This window comes from Bacillus rossius, chromosome 2 (assembly GCF_032445375.1).
Source record: "Bacillus rossius redtenbacheri isolate Brsri chromosome 2, Brsri_v3, whole genome shotgun sequence".
Lineage (NCBI taxonomy): Eukaryota > Metazoa > Arthropoda > Insecta > Phasmatodea > Bacillidae > Bacillus > Bacillus rossius.
Genome location: NC_086331.1, coordinates 89959315 through 89979364, shown reverse-complemented (window position 1 = coordinate 89979364; position 20050 = coordinate 89959315). Strand labels below are relative to the sequence as shown.

General features: G+C 37.0%; 1 protein-coding gene across 1 annotated transcript in view; it reads left to right on the top strand.

The window, feature by feature from the left end:
• LOC134529449 (protein still life, isoforms C/SIF type 2) overlaps window positions 1-20050 on the top strand; it is a 496520-nt gene that overhangs the window by 307328 nt on the left and 169142 nt on the right. The window lies entirely within an intron of this gene.

The window sequence follows — 20050 nt, the reverse complement described above, 5'->3', positions numbered from 1 at the left end:
ACACTATGTGGTTTCAAACAGCTTCAAAAATATACATAACCTCAAAACTATCAGCAGTAGCCAACTAATCAGAACCTCTTCTTGTGTTTAACTTAACCATTGGTTACCATCAGTTAATCGGACGATTACTGTTAACCCTATATTGATAAACAGGTAATTCTGCTAACCAGCACTTAAATTTTAATCAGAAGATAACCGGACGATAACCAGACTTTGTGAAACCGGCCCTTAGCCTGTCAACCAATATGTCAGGATCTTCCCATGAGGTATAATCAATCTCTTCTGCTACGTTAATCTTCCTATTATGGTTATAATAAATATTATTATCCCTGGTGTTTTTCGTTTCAACACCAACTACAAGGTCACTTTCGGCATCGAGCCAGTGATTATCACAAGCTTGATCAGGATAATTTATTTTATTACGTCGTTTCCATCGTTGTGATTTCAGGCCACAATCACTGTATTTGCTCTTGACCGCTTTAGGTGCTTCAGCACAGTACTCAATCATGTCAGCCTTAGTTGTGAGTAGTATAGGAATGTATTTTCTGAACAGGCTTCAGGCTGTGGTGCCTGTGGTGCCGACCGCCATCTTGGATTTGTAACGTCACGGCGGCAAAAATTCCTCAAAATTCCTCAAAAATGACTCAAAATGACTCAAAATTTCCCGTTTTAAGAAAAAATTTCCCGTTTTCGAGGGAAAAATTCCCGTTTCGAGGGAAAATTTCCCGTTTTATTCCTTAAAAATCCCAGCGGCTGAAAATTCCTAAAACTGGCTTAAGCATCCTTAACTCAAGCCAACGTTAAGCCATTTATAGGATTATGATGTCACCGTTGCAATTTCCGTTACGCCCACCATCTTTAACTTTTTTATTTATTATCCGATTTTAATGAAAAAAAAATTAAAATTTATAAAAAAATTAAATTAATAATATTTTAATATATTTTTTATAAAAAATATACTTTATAGACACGGAGTTCGGAGTCCTCGGTTCGAACCCGACGAGGTCAAAAAAAAAACTAAAAATGGCGACAGGCTCCTTCCACCACTGAAGTCACCTACAGACTAACCTACCACCACCATTAACAAGGTCAACTAGTATGATGTCATGTCCGCCATCTTGTCTTCGTCTGCTGGTAGCCATCATCATCTTGTTATCGTCGGCGAGAGTGCGCTGACACCATGTTAGTTTAATTCTTATCCGCTAGAGTGCAGTAATCATTTATTATTGCTGTGTCACCCGTAATCTTGTCATTTGGCCGCCATCTTGGAATCGTGTAATTATTTAGCTAGAAATTCGGGAAAAATTCCAAAATTCATTAATAAATCACTCATTAATTTACAGATTGATTCGATCAGTTTCAGTCCTTGGTTCGATACCCGATCGATGCAATAATGTTTAATTTTATATAAAAAATAATAATTTCAATAATCCATGTTCAAAATTCTTAAAGAGACTTTAAATCCTCTACTACCATCATCCTATCAGACATCAAGACCACCATATTGGAAATTCGTAATTGTAATGCTAGAGATTCGGGAAAAAGTTCAAAATTCATTAAATAAATTTGTAATCTATATACTGATTGATTAGATCGACTAAGGTCCTTGGTTCGATCCCTGGCCGATACAAAACAACTTTAATTTTAAAAAAGTACCAGAAAAGTGTAAGGTTCGAGAAATAAAACACATCAAAATCTTTTACAAACATTTTATTTATTACACAATTTCTATCCTACTACAGAATCACTTGCGAAAGCCAGCAATCTTATAAACATTTAGCCCTGCATAGACGTGCAACGACTACTTCTTAGCTCCAAATGGCTCCAAATGCTCCAAACGGCCTTCAAATGGCTCCAACAGCTCCAACAACCTCCAAATGCTTGACAGCTCCAAATGACTCCAAATGCTTCAAAAGGCTCCAAATGCTCCAACAGCTCCAAAAAAAGGCTCCAAAAGCTCCAATAGCCTCCAAATGCTTAACACAGCTCCAAATGGCTCCAAATGCTCCAAACGGCCTCCAAATGCTTGACAGCCTCCAAATGCTTGACAGCTCCAAATGGCCCCTAATGCTCCAAACGGCTCCAAATGATCCAAATGTCTCCAAATGGCACCAAATGCTACAAACGGCTCCAAATGCTCCAAATGTCTCCAAAAAGCTCCAAATGCTTCATAATGCTCCAAATGCTCCAAACAGCTCCAAATGCTCCAAATGTCTCCAAATGGCTCCAAATGCTCAAAACGGCTCCAAATACTCCAAATGTCTCCAAAAGGCTCCAAATGCTTCAAAAGGCTCCAAATGCTTCAAAAGGCTCCAAATACTACAACAGCTCCAAAAAAAGGCTCCAAATGCTTAACGCAGCTCCAAATGCCTCCAAATGCTCCAAACGGCCTCTTAATGGCTCCAACAGCTCCAAAAGGCTCCAAATGTTTCAAAAGGCTTCAATTGTTCCAAGAGCTCTATCTTCAATTAGTTCCAACTGATTCCAATTACTTTTCTTATCGAACTTGGCATGATTACTAACATGTCTTTATTAGTATACATTTTGACTGGCAGTGGTAATGTATTTTGCACCTTTAAGTTATAAGTTTTATTTAGAAATCAGATTTCGATAAATGGTAGATACCATTTGGAAAGAAAATATATTAATTTATCTTCAAGTTTATACACATACATTTAATTTAAGCCATAATTGTATGTAGCCAGCTTCCCTCAGTTCTTTGAGTATGAAGGATATTTCTTTAATACTTAAACAGATTCTGCTAGCTTGTGAACTTCTCATTGTTGAACAAAGATATAGTTCTAGTACAAGCCAGAATTTTATGTATTTTTTTATTTTATTTTTTTAAATTTTTTATTAATTTATTTTAAATTTTTTATTATTATTTTTTCCTGAAATTTTATGATATCAAAGGAAACTTGTGGCGGTTTTCTCCGTGTGCTTCCGATTATTCTTGTCAATATTATGGCAGTTTTCTCCGTGTGCTCCCGTTTATTCTTGACAGTATTATGGTGGATTTCTCCGTGTGCTCCTGATTATTCTTGACAATATTTTGATGGTTTTCTCTAAGTGCTTCTGATTATTACTTACTAGACATCTGATGGTTTTCTCCGAGTGCTTCTGGTTACTGATGAGGAATTTATCTCTGCATGAAGGATTTTTTTACTTAATGAAGCATGTCATTTTTTATGCAAGGTTGCATATAATTAGTGAATTCTGCTACTTAATCAACACTTGTAATATTTTTATCAGGTGGAATTTAAAAAAAATATATATCATTACTCAGTCAAATTATCTCTGAGAAATCTAAGAAGCACTAACAGGATGGACGAACTTCCTTCTCTTTGGAGTCTAGCGAAGCCATCGTTCTATTGCGAACGTTAGTGAGCATCCCGCATCCTGCATAAAAGAACTAAATATTATTTATCTGCAAGTAACATGTGGCGACATCTGTTGGTAAAAAGCAGAACTACTTGCAACAAGTACCTTTGAATGAGATAAATTAATTATCTCTGTTGAAATAATTAAAAAATTCTATTTAAGTAATATATCTAATTTAAAACTCTTAGTTTGTATCTGACATTAGTCTCAGTAACTAATATGAATCCTGAAACGGGATTTGTTTCTGTATCGAAACGTCATCACTGTAGATACTGTAGCAAGGTGTTTACCTTGAGAAAGAATGCTAAACGACATGAAAAAAGCGAGTGTAATTTGGGTCCTTGTCAAAAACCATTTCATTGCAGTCAGTGTCAGAAATCCTTTGGTAGAAGATATTACTTGGATAGACATTACAAGACCTGTACAATTAAGATGAATAAAGATAACGAAGACTGGGCTACAACATCGCGGAAGAGGAACAAAGGCGAAAAAGCTAATGCTAAAATTACTGATCTGGATCAAGATAATAATTTTAAATTTAAAACAAACGAAGGAAGTTGTAACCACATTAGAAATGAAAATATATTTACTCCAATATCTAGTCAACTCCATGAAAATGAGAAAGATGGAGAACCATCTGAAGCTTACAAGGTCGAAGACTTTGATGAATCATCTGAAGCGGGCATGATTGAAGATTGTGGTGACACATCTGAGGCTGACATGATTGAGTACTGTACTGAAGCACCTAAAGCAGGCAAGATCGAAGATTGTGATGGCGGTCTGAGACCGAAACGATGGAAACGACGTAATATAATAAATTATCCTGATCAAGTTTGTGGTGCTGACATGATTGAAGACTGTGGTGACACATCAGAAGCTGGCATGAACGAAGACTGTGCTGACACATCTAAGGCTGACATGATTGAGTACTGTGCTGAAGCACCAAAAGCATGCAAGAGCGAAGACTGTGATGGTGGTTTGAGACCAAAACGATGGAAACGTCGTAATAAAATAAATTATCCTGATCAAGCTTGTGATAATCACTGGCACGATGACGAAAGTGACCTTGAGGTTTGTGTTAAAACGAAAGACACCAAAAATAATAATATTTATTATAAACATGCAAGGATGATAAACGCAGCAGAAGAGATTGATTATACCTCATGGGAAGATCCTAACATATTGGTTGACAGGCTACGACTACTACATGGATCGCTTTGTGCAGGAAACTATTCGAACATTAAAGAAATATCCTTCATACTCAAAGAACTGAGGGAAGCTGGCTACATACAATAATGGCTTAAATTAAATGTATGTGTATAAACTTGAAGATAAATTAATATATTTTCTTTCCAAATGGTATCTACCATTTATCGAAATCTGATTTCTAAATAAAACTTATAACTTAAAGGTGCAAAATACGTTACCACTGCCAGTCAAAATGTATACTAATAAAGACATGTTAGTAATCATGCCAAGTTCGATAAGAAAAGTAATTGGAATCAGTTGGAACCAATTGAAGATGGAGCTCTTGGACCAATTGGAGCCTTTTGAAACATTTGGAGCCTTTTGGAGCTGTTGGAGTAATTTGGAGGCCGTTTGGAGCATTTGGAGCCATTTGGAGCTGCGTTAAGCATTTAGAGACTTTTTTTGGAGCTGTTGTAGCATTTGGAGCCTTTTGAAGCATTTGGAGCCTTTTGGAGACATTTGGAGCATTTGGAGCTGTTTGGAGCATTTGGAGCCATTTGGAGACATTTAGAGCATTTGGAGCTGTTTGGAACATTTGGAGCCTTATGAAGCATTTGGAGCTTTTTGGAGACATTTGGAGCATTTGGAGCCGTTTGGAGCATTTGGTGCCATTTGGAGACATTTGGATCATTTGGAGCCGTTTGGAGCATTAGGGGCCATTTGGAGCTGTCAAGCATTTTGAGGCTGTCAAGCATTTGGAGGCCGTTTGGAGCATTTGGAGCCATTTGGAGCTGTGTTAAGCATTTGGAGGCTATTGGAGCTTTTGGAGCCTTTTTTTGGAGCTGTTGGAGCATTTGGAGCCTTTTGAAGCATTTGGAGTCATTTGGAGCTGTCAAACATTTGGAGGTTGTTGGAGCTGTTGGAGCCATTTGAAGGCCGTTTGGAGCATTTGGAGCCATTTGGAGCTAAGAAGTAGTCGTTGCACGTCTATGCAGGGCTAAATGTTTATAAGATTACTGGCTTTCGCAAGTGATTCTGTAGTAGGATAGAAATTGTGTAATAAATAATATGTTTGTAAAAGACTTTGATGTGTTTTATTTCTCGAACCTTACACTTTTCTGGTACTTTTTTAAAATTAAAGTTGTTTTGTATCGGCCAGGGATCGAACCAAGAACCTTAGTCGAGCTAATCAATCAGTATATAGATTACAAATTTATTTAATGAATTTTGAACTTTTTCCCGAATCTCTAGCATTACAATTACGAATTTCCAATATGGTGGTCTTGATGTCTGATAGGATGATGGTTGTAGAGGATTTAAAGTCTCTTTAAGAATTTTGAACATTGATTATTGAAATTATTATTTTTTATATAAAATTAAACATTATTGCATCGATCGGGTATCGAACCAAGGACTGAAACTGATCGAATCAATCTGTAAATTAATGAGTGATTTATTTAATGAATTTTGGAATTTTTCCCGAATTTCTAGCTAAATAATTACACGATTCCAAGATGGTGGCCAAATGACAAGATGGCGGGTGACACAGCAATAATAAATGATTACTGCACTCTAGCGGATAAGAATTAAACTAAAATGGTGTCAGCGCACTCTCGCCGACGATAACAAGATGATGATGGCTACCAGCAGACGAAGACAAGATGGCGGACATGACATCATACTAGTTGACCTTGTTAATGGTGGTGGTAGGTTAGTCTGTAGGTGACTTCCGTGGTGGAAGGAGCCTGTCGCCATTTTTAGTTTTTTTTTTGACCTCGTCGGGTTCGAACCGAGGACTCCGAACTCCGTGTCTAAAAAGTATATTTTTTATAAAAAATATATAAAAATTTTATTAATTTAATTTTTTTTATAAATTTTAAATTTTTTTTCATTAAAATCGTATAATAAATAAAAAAGTTAAAGATGGTGGGCGTAACGGAAATTGCAACGGTGACGTCATAATCCTATAAATGGCTTAACGTTGGCTTGAGTTAAGGATGCTTAAGCCAGTTTTAGGAATTTTCAGCCGCTGGGATTTTTAAGGAATAAAACGGGATATTTTCCCTCGAAACGGGAATTTTTCCCTCGAAAACGGGAAATTTTTTCTTAAAACGGGAAATTTTGAGTCATTTTGAGTCATTTTTGAGGAATTTTGAGGAATTTTTGCCGCCGTGATGTCACAAATCCAAGATGGCGGTCGGCACCACAGGCACCACAGCCTGAAGCCTGTTTCAGAAAATACATTCCTATACTACTCACAACTAAGGCTGACATGATTGAGTACTGTGCTGAAGCACCTAAAGCGGTCAAGAGTAAATACAGTGATTGTGGCCTGAGATCACAACGATGGAAACGACGTAATAAAATAAATTATCCTGATCAAGCTTGTGATAATCACTGGCTCGATGCCGAAAGTGACCTTGTAGTTGGTGTTGAAACGAAAAACACCAGGGATAATAATATTTATTATAACCATAATAGGAAGATTAACGTAGCAGAAGAGATTGATTATACCTCATGGGAAGATCCTGACATATTGGTTGACAGGCTAAGGGCCGGTTTCACAAAGTCTGGTTATCGTCCGGTTATCTTCTGATTAAAATTTAAGTGCTGGTTAGCAGAATTACCTGTTTATCAATATAGGGTTAACAGTAATCGTCCGATTAACTGATGGTAACCAATGGTTAAGTTAAACACAAGAAGAGGTTCTGATTAGTTGGCTACTGCTGATAGTTTTGAGGTTATTCCTATACTACTGTTGTGACAGCACAGTCAGCGAATATGTCAACCTCAGATGTGTCACCTCAATCTTCAATCATGTCAGCATCACAAGATTGTTCAAGATAACTTATTTTATTACGACGTTTCCACCGTTTTGGTCTTAGGCCGCCATCACAGTCTTCGATCTTGACCGCTTTAGGTGCTTCAGCACAGTACTCAATCATGACAGCACAGTCAGCGATCATGTCAACCTCAGATGTGTCACCACAATATTCAATCATGTCAGCTTCAAATGTTTCATTACAGTCTTCGGTCTTGTCGGCTTCAGGTGGTTCTCCATCTTTCACATTTTCATGGAGACGACTAGATATTGGTGTAAATATATTTTCATTTCTAATGAGGTTGCTACTTTCTTCATTTGTTTTTAATTTTAAATTATTGTTTTGATCTATATCAATATTTTTAGCATTAGCTTTTTTACATTCTTCATAATCATTATTGTCGTCTAATATTCTGCCTTCGTTCCTCTTCCACGATTTTGGAACACAGTCTTCGTTATCTTTATTCATCTTAGTTGTACAGTTCTTGCAATGTCTATCCAAGTAATATCTTCTACTAAAGGATTTATGACACTGACTGCAATTAAATGGTTTTTGACAATGACTCAAACTACACTCGCTTCTCTCATGACGTTTAGCATTCTTTCTCAAGGTAAACACCTTGCTGCAGTATCTACAGTGATGTCGGTTTGATACAGCTACAGGCAACGAATCAGGGTACATGTTAGCTTCTGCGACTGATGGCAGATGAAAACTAAGAGTTGTAAATTAAACCATTACTTAAATAGAATTTTTTAAATTATTTCGTCAGCGAGAGTTAAGTTATCTCATACAAAAGTACTGGTTGTAAGTAGTTCTACTTTTCATCAACAGATGACTCCACATGTTGCTAGCTGGTAAATAATAATTATTTCTTTTATGCTGGATGCGGGATGCTCACTAACGATCTGTTGAAAAAGGTGTGCTTCCCTAGATCTCAAGAGGAAGAACATCGTCCTTATTTAAAAAAAATATAGTGAATAACATCATGACCTAGCGAGAATCACAATATAACCTATTCACATATTAGCAACCATCATGTATCAGTTGTCTGTATAAGCAGTCTCTGTTGTCTGTATAAGCAGTCATTGTTTTGTGTGGGATGCGGGATGCTCCCTGACGATCGCAACAGAAGGAGGGCTTCGCTAGAACTCAAGGGGAAGGGAAATCTTCGTGTGTGATAGAGTTTCTCAGTTGTTTCATGACGTAGTAATCATCTGATTAATGATCTTCTCTTTTTGTCTGATTTCCACCTGATAAAAAAAATTAAGTTGATTTGATAATATGAATTCGGAAATTTGTAGGAAACTCTGAATAAAATTACCTGTCTTAGACACCAAGGACAATGCAGTTTGTCTTACATGTTAATGCTTCTCAGCTGTCCCATAGCATATTATTTGTCTGAGTAAGGTTATTATTTTTAAAATCCACCTGATAAAAATATTGTAAGTGCTAATTTATTAGCAGAATTTCACTTATTAAATGTAACTCTGAATAAAATGACATGACGCATTTAGTAAAAAATCATTCATGCAGAGATAGATTCCTCACAAATAATCAGGATCACTCGGAGAAAACCATCAGATGTCTAGCCAGGAATAATCAAAAGCATTTGGAGAAATCCATTAAAATATTAACAAGAATAATCGGGAGCACACGGAGAAAACCTTCACAATATTGACAAGGATTATCAGAAGCACACGGAGATAACTACCATAATATTGACAAGAATAATCAGAAGCACACGGAGAACACCGCCATAATATTGACAACGATAATCAGAAGCACACGGAGAAAACCACCATAATTTTGAGAAGAATAATCAGAAGCACACGGAGAAAACCACCACACGTTTTCTTGATATCATAAAATTAGAGGAAAAAAATATTTAAAAAAAATAAATTAATAAAAAAATTAAAATAAAAACAAAAAATACATAGATAGATTCTGCTAGCTTGTGAACTTCTCATTGATGAGCAAAGATAGAGTTCTGGCTTTCGCAAGTGACCCTGTAGTAGGATAGAATTTATGTATTAAATATCATGTTGGTAAAAGAACTTGTGGTTTTTTTTTATTTCTCGAACCTGCCACTTTTCTGGTATTTAAATTAAATTTATTTTCAGCTTCGTCCATAGGTCGAAGTAAGTTTCGATTCAATATGTAAAAAAATGTGATATTTTTCGGTGAATTTTGGAATTTTTCCCGAACTAATAAGTCAATAAATACAAATATCTAAGATGGTGCCCAAATTTCAATATGGCGGGCACCTCATGTTAAATGACTGAATGTACATAAATACTAGGTTGTTAATTGACTTCTTTTAGTTTTTGTGTACTGAGTGTAGCTGAGTAGACTGGTGGAAGTAAGTGAGGAGCTTAATGTAGAATGGACTTGTGTTGATGGATATGTTGGTGTATAAATCGAATGCTGGTGGTCTGATAATATGTTGGGTTATTTACGAAGATATTTATCGATGTGTGCTATGACAAGCATATAAATGTCTAGTAAACTTATAGAGTAGGACTCTTGTTTCGGAGACTTTTGTCATAAGGCTTAACAAGGATCGACTCTGATGGCTTTTGAAGATGTATGGTACTGGACATGTCTTGTCTGTAGCTATATCAACACTGAAGGACCCCTGAACTGCAGATGAGAGGTACAAAAATAATTGACTTTGGACCTAGCCCGGTATCGTATAAATTATTTTAGTCATGTGTTGTAGACATTTGGAGTCAGTTGGAGGTTTAGTGTAGCTGTACATAATAAAATTTAAATTATGTTTGAGTTCTGAAAGTTCCATTGTTCAGAGACTCTTGGTCCTTCTAGTAAGTCTAAATTAACCATGTATGTAGGATGTGTGATTAGTTCATTGAATATATAATTTAAACTTGTACTCTTTTAAATTCCTAATTTTTTTTTAAGTAATAACATTGGATGATTTATTGACTTGCGTATTATACAAGCGGACGCTGATATTTAAGCGAGTCTTAGACAGCAGGTCCCTCAGTCCACCTCTTGTAGTGGTGCAGTGCAGATCTGATGGATTGAGTTGTCTGCATATAAGTCCGATACATGAATATTTATGTGTATCCGAACTCAATGGTAGCAACGATGACATCGGTACAAATCCCAATGGTGGCGGAGTCAACGGCTGCAGAGATCTTGGCGGAGGGTCTCGCGTCTTCACCGGGGTCCCTGACCACGGAGGCGATGATGACGAAGCAGATCCCGATGACAACGATGAGGGCAGCTCCAGAGATCCCGATGATGGCTGTATCTACTGTCTCTTCACTCCAAGATACTTCAATGTGTGCATTATCGAACGCAGAGGAGACTCCGATACCTGCAACTACACCGCATTTGGCAAATAAAACATTTTGTGAGCAATTCCCAGCTTCTGCATCATTTGTGTATACATCAGATTCTTTGGCATCCAGTACAGATGATCTGACAATGTCGACTGGGAAATCTCCAGCTCATGCAACATACGGGACTTCGTCACCTACAACAGCAGTGTACATTGAAAGTAAGATACTTTCCGAGCCGTGGGTGACTCAAGGTCTAACGATGAGACATCTGTGTACGTACTGTGATGAGAGTTTTAAATACCGTCAACATGCAAGAAGACATGAAAATCATGTCTGTAGAAGAAACGCTAATCGTGTGACATTTCCGTGTGAGCCGTGTGGTGTACATTTCACAAACAAAAGTAATTTGATTAGGCATTGTAAAAGCAAAGTTCATTTGCAAGTTGTACAGCGGGGAAGCGATGGTAATTGCGATGCATATCTGTATCAGTGCTGCTACTGTGGTAAACGATTTGAACGACTATGAAGTACACGCATCCATGAAAAGCATGGCTGCAGAAGAAATCTTGACCGTGTAAAATTTCTGTGTGAGAAGTGCGGTGTACGGGTTACACGAAAATTATACTTGAAAAAAACATTATAAATTTTGTAAAGGAAGGTTTCTAGCATCAACATATCTGGTCCTCTAAGGTGCTACACTCCTGAACTGATGTATCGTGATCTGTATGAATTATTTGTATTTTGTCACTCTACAAACGAAATATAATAATTTATTTTAATAAAAATGAAATTCACATGAACTGAGAAATGTATACGATATATATACAGTGTCAAATTTTTTTGTATATAAATGTAAACTTTTAAATAAATTATAGAATTAAAAATTTATTTGATTTATTTTTCTTAACCTACTTCATTCATCTTAATGTAATAAACTATATGTGACACGTAATTTTGGTCGGAGTTGTAATGCACGTTTTGACTTGTTAGTGTGTATTATTATTTTTACCAATAATGTTCAAAACAGTTTATTTTGCTAAAATTATTTTTGTCTGAGTATGTTATCTGCATTCTTAGGATTTTTTATGGGTGATGTTTTGGTAAAGTTCTGGTGTATGTAATACCGTTACGTTAGAGCAAATCTGATAGGAACTTGATTTATTATTTCTGAGAAATAATTTATTACTTCCCGAAATAAAACTAACAGACTTGTGGGAAATTTATGGTCTTAAATCGTAACCTGTCATATATTGGTGTACACTACGGAGGTGATATTAAAAAATTAAATAATGCTTTGATCAATTGATCACACTTCGGAGTACTCTGGTGCACTGTATGGGCTGTATCAGTAAGATTCTGGATACTTGGAAAGCGGTTCTTCGTCCAAGTTACTCACTCCTTCGTTGCTGATTACTAACATGAATTTTCACAACATGGAAATAATGTATACTGGCCGGGGTCTTGATTAAAAATATTTTAATTGCTTATAATTATCAGAGTATTGGCTTTCACAGTATGGTATGTAGGAATCGACTCCTCTCGTATATGTGCTACAAATTTTTTTTTGTTGGTAGCACGTTGTACATTCATAAGCTGATTTTATGCTCTGGTTCAGTGATGCATACTTTGAAGTGGTTCCAGCAATTACTTTACGTATGCTGGATTACGATTTCACTGGAGTTTTACGTGAAATGAGTGGGAAGACTAGCGACGTGATGTATGTATGACTCGAGCAAACATATGACTGCCGCAGCATTCTGCAAGCTTTCAACTCCTGCGCGAGGGGTCAATGTTCATTTGCAGGTGACGGTATGCGTGTCTCGATCGTGTAGTCTCTGCCTCTATCCTTGAGAATTTTTTAAATTTTCTTTGAGGCCAACGTGCTTGAATTTATGTACTTTTAACTAGTCGCACGTGAATAGTTTAAATTCGTATGCATTGGAACATATTTTTCTACATGAGGTAAGAAAAATACATAGATGCTACAATGTCTGTGATAGGTATCAAACACCTGTTCCTTACCCTATGAGTGACTAGCACTTGTCGTTTGACCTATCTCCTCTACCCTCTTTTACTTTGAGATATAGACGGGACATGGTTGTTTTCAGAGATGATGGTTAAAATGTCTTGGGCAAGGAGTTCTTTGTAGAAATTACTATGAGCGGTAATTATTTTTAGTCGAAGTGATAATTTAATACAACATAAAAAAATAACATGAAGGTTTTTTTTATGTGTAAACAAATAATTGATAGGATGGATTTGTATGTAGAAATGGTGGTATACCACATCTCTAGAAGAACACTGCATGGTATATAATGAAAGACTCTTAGGCTCAAGAAACTAAACTTTAGGTGGAAAGGATGATGCGGTTCCTAAGATTAAATGAAAGGAACTTTGATGATTTTTTTTCTATATACTAAGATTATTTAATTGAGTTTGGGATGATGGGTTGACGGATTAAATAATAAAACTGAACACATAGGCTTTTACAGAAAATGAGAATGGAGCTCACAAGATCATAGATTGTGGTTAATCTCTGACAACTGAAATGTAGAGACGATATCATAAAATGAGTTATATTGATGCAGCTCATGACAATATTGATGACAGCTACGATGATGATGAATTGAATCTGTGATAGTGACACGGATGCGGAGATTTTAAGACAAATAATATTATTAATATAGAAAAGATGGAAGCCGTAGCATGTCGATCGTGACGAGAAACAAATATTGAAGGATGCTGATGGTTTCGGGAAGACTGAAACTAATGGAAGTATCAACACCATGAAAAGTGAGAATACACTCAAGCCTATATTCAGTTAATCGTCCATTCTTTGTAAAAATAATGGACTCCTAAAAAAGGAAGCATGAAGGCGATGCAGACACTTCGCCATCAACGATAACGAGTTCTTACGGTAATCTGGGTGAAGACGATGCCTTCTACGGTGATTGCTACAGTGACTCTGAAGCTGGCGACGTGATCGAAGACTGTGCTGAGGCAGCTAAAGTGGACAAGACCGAAGGCTGTGGCGGTGTCCTGAGATCAAAACGATGGAAACGTCGTGATATATTAAATGAATCTGATCAAGCTTGTGATGGTCACTGGTTCGTTGACGAATGTGACCTTGTGGTAGGTGTTAAAACGGAGGACAGCAGAGATCGTCATATTTATAATAAACGTGCAAGGAAGATGGTGGCAGAAGAGATTGATTACACATCATGGAAAGATCCAAACATATTGGTTGACCGGCTAAGACTGTTGGTGGCATCTGTTCGTAGAAGAAACTATTCGAACATTAAAGAAATATCCTTCATACTCAAAGAACTGAGGGAAGCTGGATACATACAATAATCATTTGTTTAACTATCATGTGTGTACTATTGAAAAATAAAATCAATTATTTATATTTAAAAAAAGTATGATTTATTTATTGTATTCTGATTTCCAACTAAGCATGTGTTTCCGCTACTCCATGTGTGATCATTCCGTTTTTTCCTGTGTGTACCGTGTGTACGTTCCGATTTCCTGTGTGTACATTCTGTTTTCCTGTGTGTAAATTCCGTTTTCCTGTGTGTAAATTCCGTTTTCCTGTGTAAATTCCGTTTTCCTGTGTAAATTCCGTTTTCCTGTGTGTACTGTGTGTACATTTCGTTTTCCTGCATGTAAATTCCGTTTTCCTGTGTGTACTGTGTACATTTCGTTTTCCTGTGTGTACATTCCGTTTTCCTGTGTGTACTGTGTACATTTCGTTTTCCTGCATGTAAATTCCGTTTTCCTGTGTGTACTGTGTGTACATTTCGTTTTCCTGCATGTAAATTCAGTTTTTCTGTGTGTACTGTTTGTACATTACGTTTTCCTGTGTGTACATTCCGTTTTCCTGTGTGTACTGTGTGTACATTTCGATTTCCTGCATGTAAATTCCGTTTCCCTGTGTGTACCGTGTGTACATTTCATTTTCCTGTGTGTACATTCCGTTTTCCTGTGTGTACTGTGTGTACATTTCGTTTTTTCCTGTGGTTTTTGTTATGGTTGAATGTGTGTCATTCGTTTCATGTGCGTAGTAAAATTTTTTAATCGCTGTAAATTGTGTGCATGGTCAGAGCGGTGTCCTCCGCGCAGTGTTTCTTGGCGTGTGCAACGTTGAAATGAAGGTAGCTTCCCCCTCCATGCGGTCCTGGAGGAGCAGGCGGGGCTATCGCTTCCGTCGGTGAGCGGAAATGCTCTTACGAATTTCTACTCCTTCCGTCTAAGACGCACACGCACGTGCTTCGTGGTCATCACCCGCCGTATGCGTGGTATACATTCGTTTCCTCTCCTAGCACTGTTGAACTGTATTCACGTAGATGTTTTTATAAATGTAGAAAATTTTTATTTTAAATATTACTTTTTTAATAAATGTAACACATAATTATTTTAAATATCAATTTTTTATACGTGTAACCCGTTATTATTTTAAATATGAACTTTTTTATAAATGTAAATAACTTTTATATTGAAACTTTCCCTGCTATTTTTTTAATTCATAATAATATTTAACGTGAAACTAGAATACTTAATATTTTTGAAACATTAATTTAGTATAGTGATGGAGGATTAATATAAACTTATACACATAAATTAAATTTATTTTATTTTATTTCCTACAATTCCCCGTCTGGTACCAGATGAATACATGTGACACATTTCAATTTAGAGGCGTATTTTATTACATATAGTTCAGCTTGTATATTTTCTTTATAATCTCTCACACACAACATATAAATTTTTATGGGTGATAAAAATATAAAATGTAATTTTAAATCACTGATGATGATTATGATTATTTAGTTCACACTTGATTCACATAGTAGTTTTGATATAGGTACGGAACAATAACTATCGCAACAGGAGTGACAAAGCTTGAACACTGTAAATATATCACGTTATACTTGGCGTCACGCAGATCAATGTTCTTATTCTGAGAACTCTGGTATGGAACGTTGACTATCCGTACACTTCGGCACGGGATTGTGTTGTAGTGGCGATGGCGACGGTGTAGACTTTGCAGAATTTGTCAATCGTCGTGATTCAATTGACGTTGGTGGCGACAATGGTCTCGTTAGGGTGGAAGATGACAAAGATGGTGATCTGTCACGAGATGTAGCAGGCTCTTGGGCAGCACCAGCAATGGTGGTGTGGAGCGATGACGACCCACGTGATGGTCCATAGTTCACGAACTGACGAGAGTCCACCTCTCCAAACACTTGACGGACAGACTCCACTGGTGAGAGGTCACGTTCGGGGGATCGACCCCATGGCTCGTCTCGCAACCAGCGAAGTCCCTGTCGTCTGCAGCACTCGATGTCATACCAGTTGTGAAGGTACGTTTCCTCGTCTTCTTCATCGCTTATATTGTCACTACGTATTTGCGTCGAGGACTCCAGCATCCATGGGTCATAGATTGATTTTTTCGTTGACATGTTAGTTGCTGCAAGGACCTCGATGCTTGCGAAGAGGAGAGGAACTGATGTAAACTGACGTCTCCCGGGTCCTGCGGCCGGTATTTATACTTTAAAAGGTAGAATAGTGGTGAGGAAGAGGGTATGGGTGGGAATGACGGTAAAGTGAGAGAGGGAGGGAAAAAAATTAGAGTAGTGGTGGAGGGAGGTTATTACGATGAAAAATAGAAAAATATATTAATAAAAAAAGAGTGGTGGGGAGGGGCGGAGCATCGTGTGCGAGAAAAAAAAATATTTTCCGGAGGGGGGGGGGGAGGGGGGGTTGTAAGTTCGTATATGCGTTGGTAAAAGTGGTGGGGGTCAGTCTGCCAGCACCCACCACGGGGGAAGGATCGGTCGCCATTTTTATTTTTTGCCCTCACCGGGTTCGAACCGAGGACTCCAAACTCCGTGTCGTAAAAGTACAATTTTTAAATTTTTTTTTATTAAAATTTTATTATTTCAATTTCTTTATAAATTTTAAATTTTTTTTCGTTAAAATCGGATAATAAATAAAAAATTTAAAGATCGCGACCGTAACGGAAATTGCAATGGTGACGTCTTAATTCAAAATGGCGGAAATTACATCACCGGAATGTTCGAGAAAACACAATTACGTCATCCAAAATGGCGAATCCAAGATGGCGGATCCGAAATGGCCACCGGGGTCAAGGTCATGGTCAAAGGTCAAGGTCATAACCATCCAAGATGGCCGCCGTGACGTCACAATCCAATATGGCGGTCAGCACCACAGGCACCACAGCCTGAAGCCTGGCGCAGGAGGAACCAAAACATACTACTCAAGGTTAAAGGTGTCAGAAAACATTAATAAAACTTACAAATAACCTTGTGCATAAGCAAACATAAAAAAACTAAGATAAATTACTGGCCATTAAAGAAAATAACGAACACAAAAATTATAATTAGTGCTCCAATAACCTCCATTTTCTGGTGACCCTCTCTCTGATGTCATTGTTTCATGGTGGCATCATATTGATGGTCCTTACTGCACCATCCTGAACTGCCTATTACCCCGAGTGTTTATAACTTAAATTCCTCCCTATCACCCTCATGTTGCCTTTCAAACACTCTAGGATATAGAAAGTCTGGGACGATTACAGGAAGTTCTATAATGTTCTTCACTGTAGTCCCAACAATCGATACACAGGCGAGTGTTCCAGTTGTATTGTTCTTCTTGCTAAGATTTTGATTGGTTCCCCTGATTTTGAAGCTGTTTTGGAAGAACCCTCATGATTTTGCTTGAAGGTTACTGTCTCAAACAGCACACAGCAGTAGCCTATCTATGACTTGTGATGTCACAAGATGATAATTTAACATGGTAAACAGGAAAGGTTATGTTTCTTTCGTGTACTTAAATGATTTTATTATAGAAAATTAACATGAAACTTGTGACCAATACACATGTTCACATCATACTCCCATAAAACTTCACTTCAGGAGGGCATCTTCTTGCTGGTGATGAAAAGTCTTGTGATGGCTAGTCTCAAGTCACTTCTTCACCTGCCAGTGTCTTTACAGGTCTAGAAGCCGAAGTATTAAAGGAAACGGATGAAGGTACTGCTTGGTGCTGGAACTGCCATAGGTGCTGTTGTTGTTGCTGGTACTGGGACTGGTTTTCTGATGTCGTAAGTGTTGGCTGGTTTGCTTCTGTGTAGTGGGTGATAAATCTGAAGGTGGTGGTCCAAGTTTTCATGGAGTTGTCCTTGCATGTGGATTAGGATCATTCCCAGAACAGGAGAGACAAGAGGAGAAAAGAGATAGTCCTAAGTATCCTAATATTTCCCCCAAAAATTTGCAGAGATAGGGGGAAAAGAAGATCAAAATATTATGATCATATAATTTTCATACCATTATTTCACAAAGAGTACACTGACAACTTCATCATAGGTAGGAGTTTAACATATCACAAAATCGACTAGATAAAATACTTACTTTAGCACTTAGCTTTCCATCCATTAGACATAATATATGTGGTGTAAACTTCAAAAATAACCATAAATTATTTCATATTTAAAAGCAAGTTTAACTTTTAACACATCATACTGGTACAAAGCTCTATATAATCTTAACTTTAATTAGCTAGCTTCGAGCGAGAGTAAGCCTGTAACATAAAATAATGTTAATTTTACAACACCATACATTCTTAAACCTAATCAGGCTTGAGAGAGATGACAACATTTTTTTTTAAAGGGATTGGTGCAGGGCAAATATCTGCCACGCGTCAGGATTTATTGAAATTTGGCTTAATTGTCTCATAAAGGCTTGTTCGTTACTACTGTAAGATCAGCCAGCACGTATATAAGCTAGCAGGTTAGATTTCGCATGATAGTGGCGAGAGGGCTCTCATGAGGGGAGGTTGTTGAAGGATGCAGCCCTGAGGCCTGCTATCTAGCGGGGATCTTCGAAAGGTCTTCGAAAATATCGCCTCCCTTTTTCACTATCTCTCCCTCAAGCACGGACGCCCCACAGGTTTTCTTAGAAGGAGAGCAAACCGTGATAACCAGCTCTTCTCCTTTCTACCCATACTCTCCACCCCCGCCCCCTTTTGCACCAGCCGTCAACCTTTACAATTCCATTGTCCTTCATTCTCGGCAGTGGCCCTTCCACGCGCAGTCTTACGTGTGTCCTTCTCACGATGCGAACTGACGTGACCCGATACGTGCGTCACCGTCCAGTTATACACAGTTCCCACACGAATTATATATGAAATGTTACAAGCTTTCTTGAAATATTGAGTAGTTGCAATACATTTCCAGACGTCCGTAAGATGTTTGCCTTAGTGAACTCTATTTATTATGAGTATTGTAAAATTCTGAAATGTTGATATTCAAACGAATTTTATTGTGACTTTGAATAAATAGCGATAGGTAGTATTGTTTTCCAACTAAGATTGTTCTTCACTATTCCAATATCCCCCCCCCCCCCCAACCCCGCAATCTCGTATACAAGAGCAATAATGAAAAAGTATAAAGCATTAGCAATAGCATTGTGTTAATGTGTTTCACTGTAAAATAACATCAAAACCGGTCAGTTATTTGCCATAATATACAAACCTTCGTGTTTACTAGGCAAAACATGTTTTGAGCACAGTGTAAGTAAATATCATTCCCAAACTGTCACTATGTCCATTTTTCCCTATCAAGAATATGTCTTACTTAGCATTATATTTCTTGCAAACAGAATTTTACATTTTATGATTAATATATTTTTAAGGTATTTCCATAAATGCAGAATGTTCCTTAAAAAATTGAACTAAGCGATTTTTCATGCCAAATGGATTTATGTTTTTTGTTTGAACTACATAGATTTCCACAATTCATATCTTTAAAAAAAGGCACAATTTTTTACCTGGCCATAATTTTCAAAATTTAGTACTCACCTAGCCTTCCGAATTAGAAAGACGAGGTACTTAATTAACACAGAAAAATATCAATTTTTTATAAATTTTGTAACATTCCCGACACAACTACATGAATAACAAGTCAGGCTGTAGTTACTTAAAATTATTTTCTTTTAGCTTTTCGGAATATTCACAAATCAACTAACAGTTATTCATTTTACATCATAAATATAAGTACGTTACCAAACCAATGTGATTATCATAGCCGTGCAAATTAAAATGTAGTTTTTAAATCACTGCTCATTTAGTTTATTGTAGACTAAGCTGTCAAGGGTTCAAATTTAAAATAAAGATCACTTTCAGCTAAGCTTACAGGCGTAGGTATACTTCGTAGTTATTATACATTTTTACAAAATTTGTATCCAAAGCAACATATATATTTTCGAATTAAAAAAAAATAGATCAAACATCTCCCCATTTTTAGACCAAAATTTTGGTCCTAATTAGAAAATT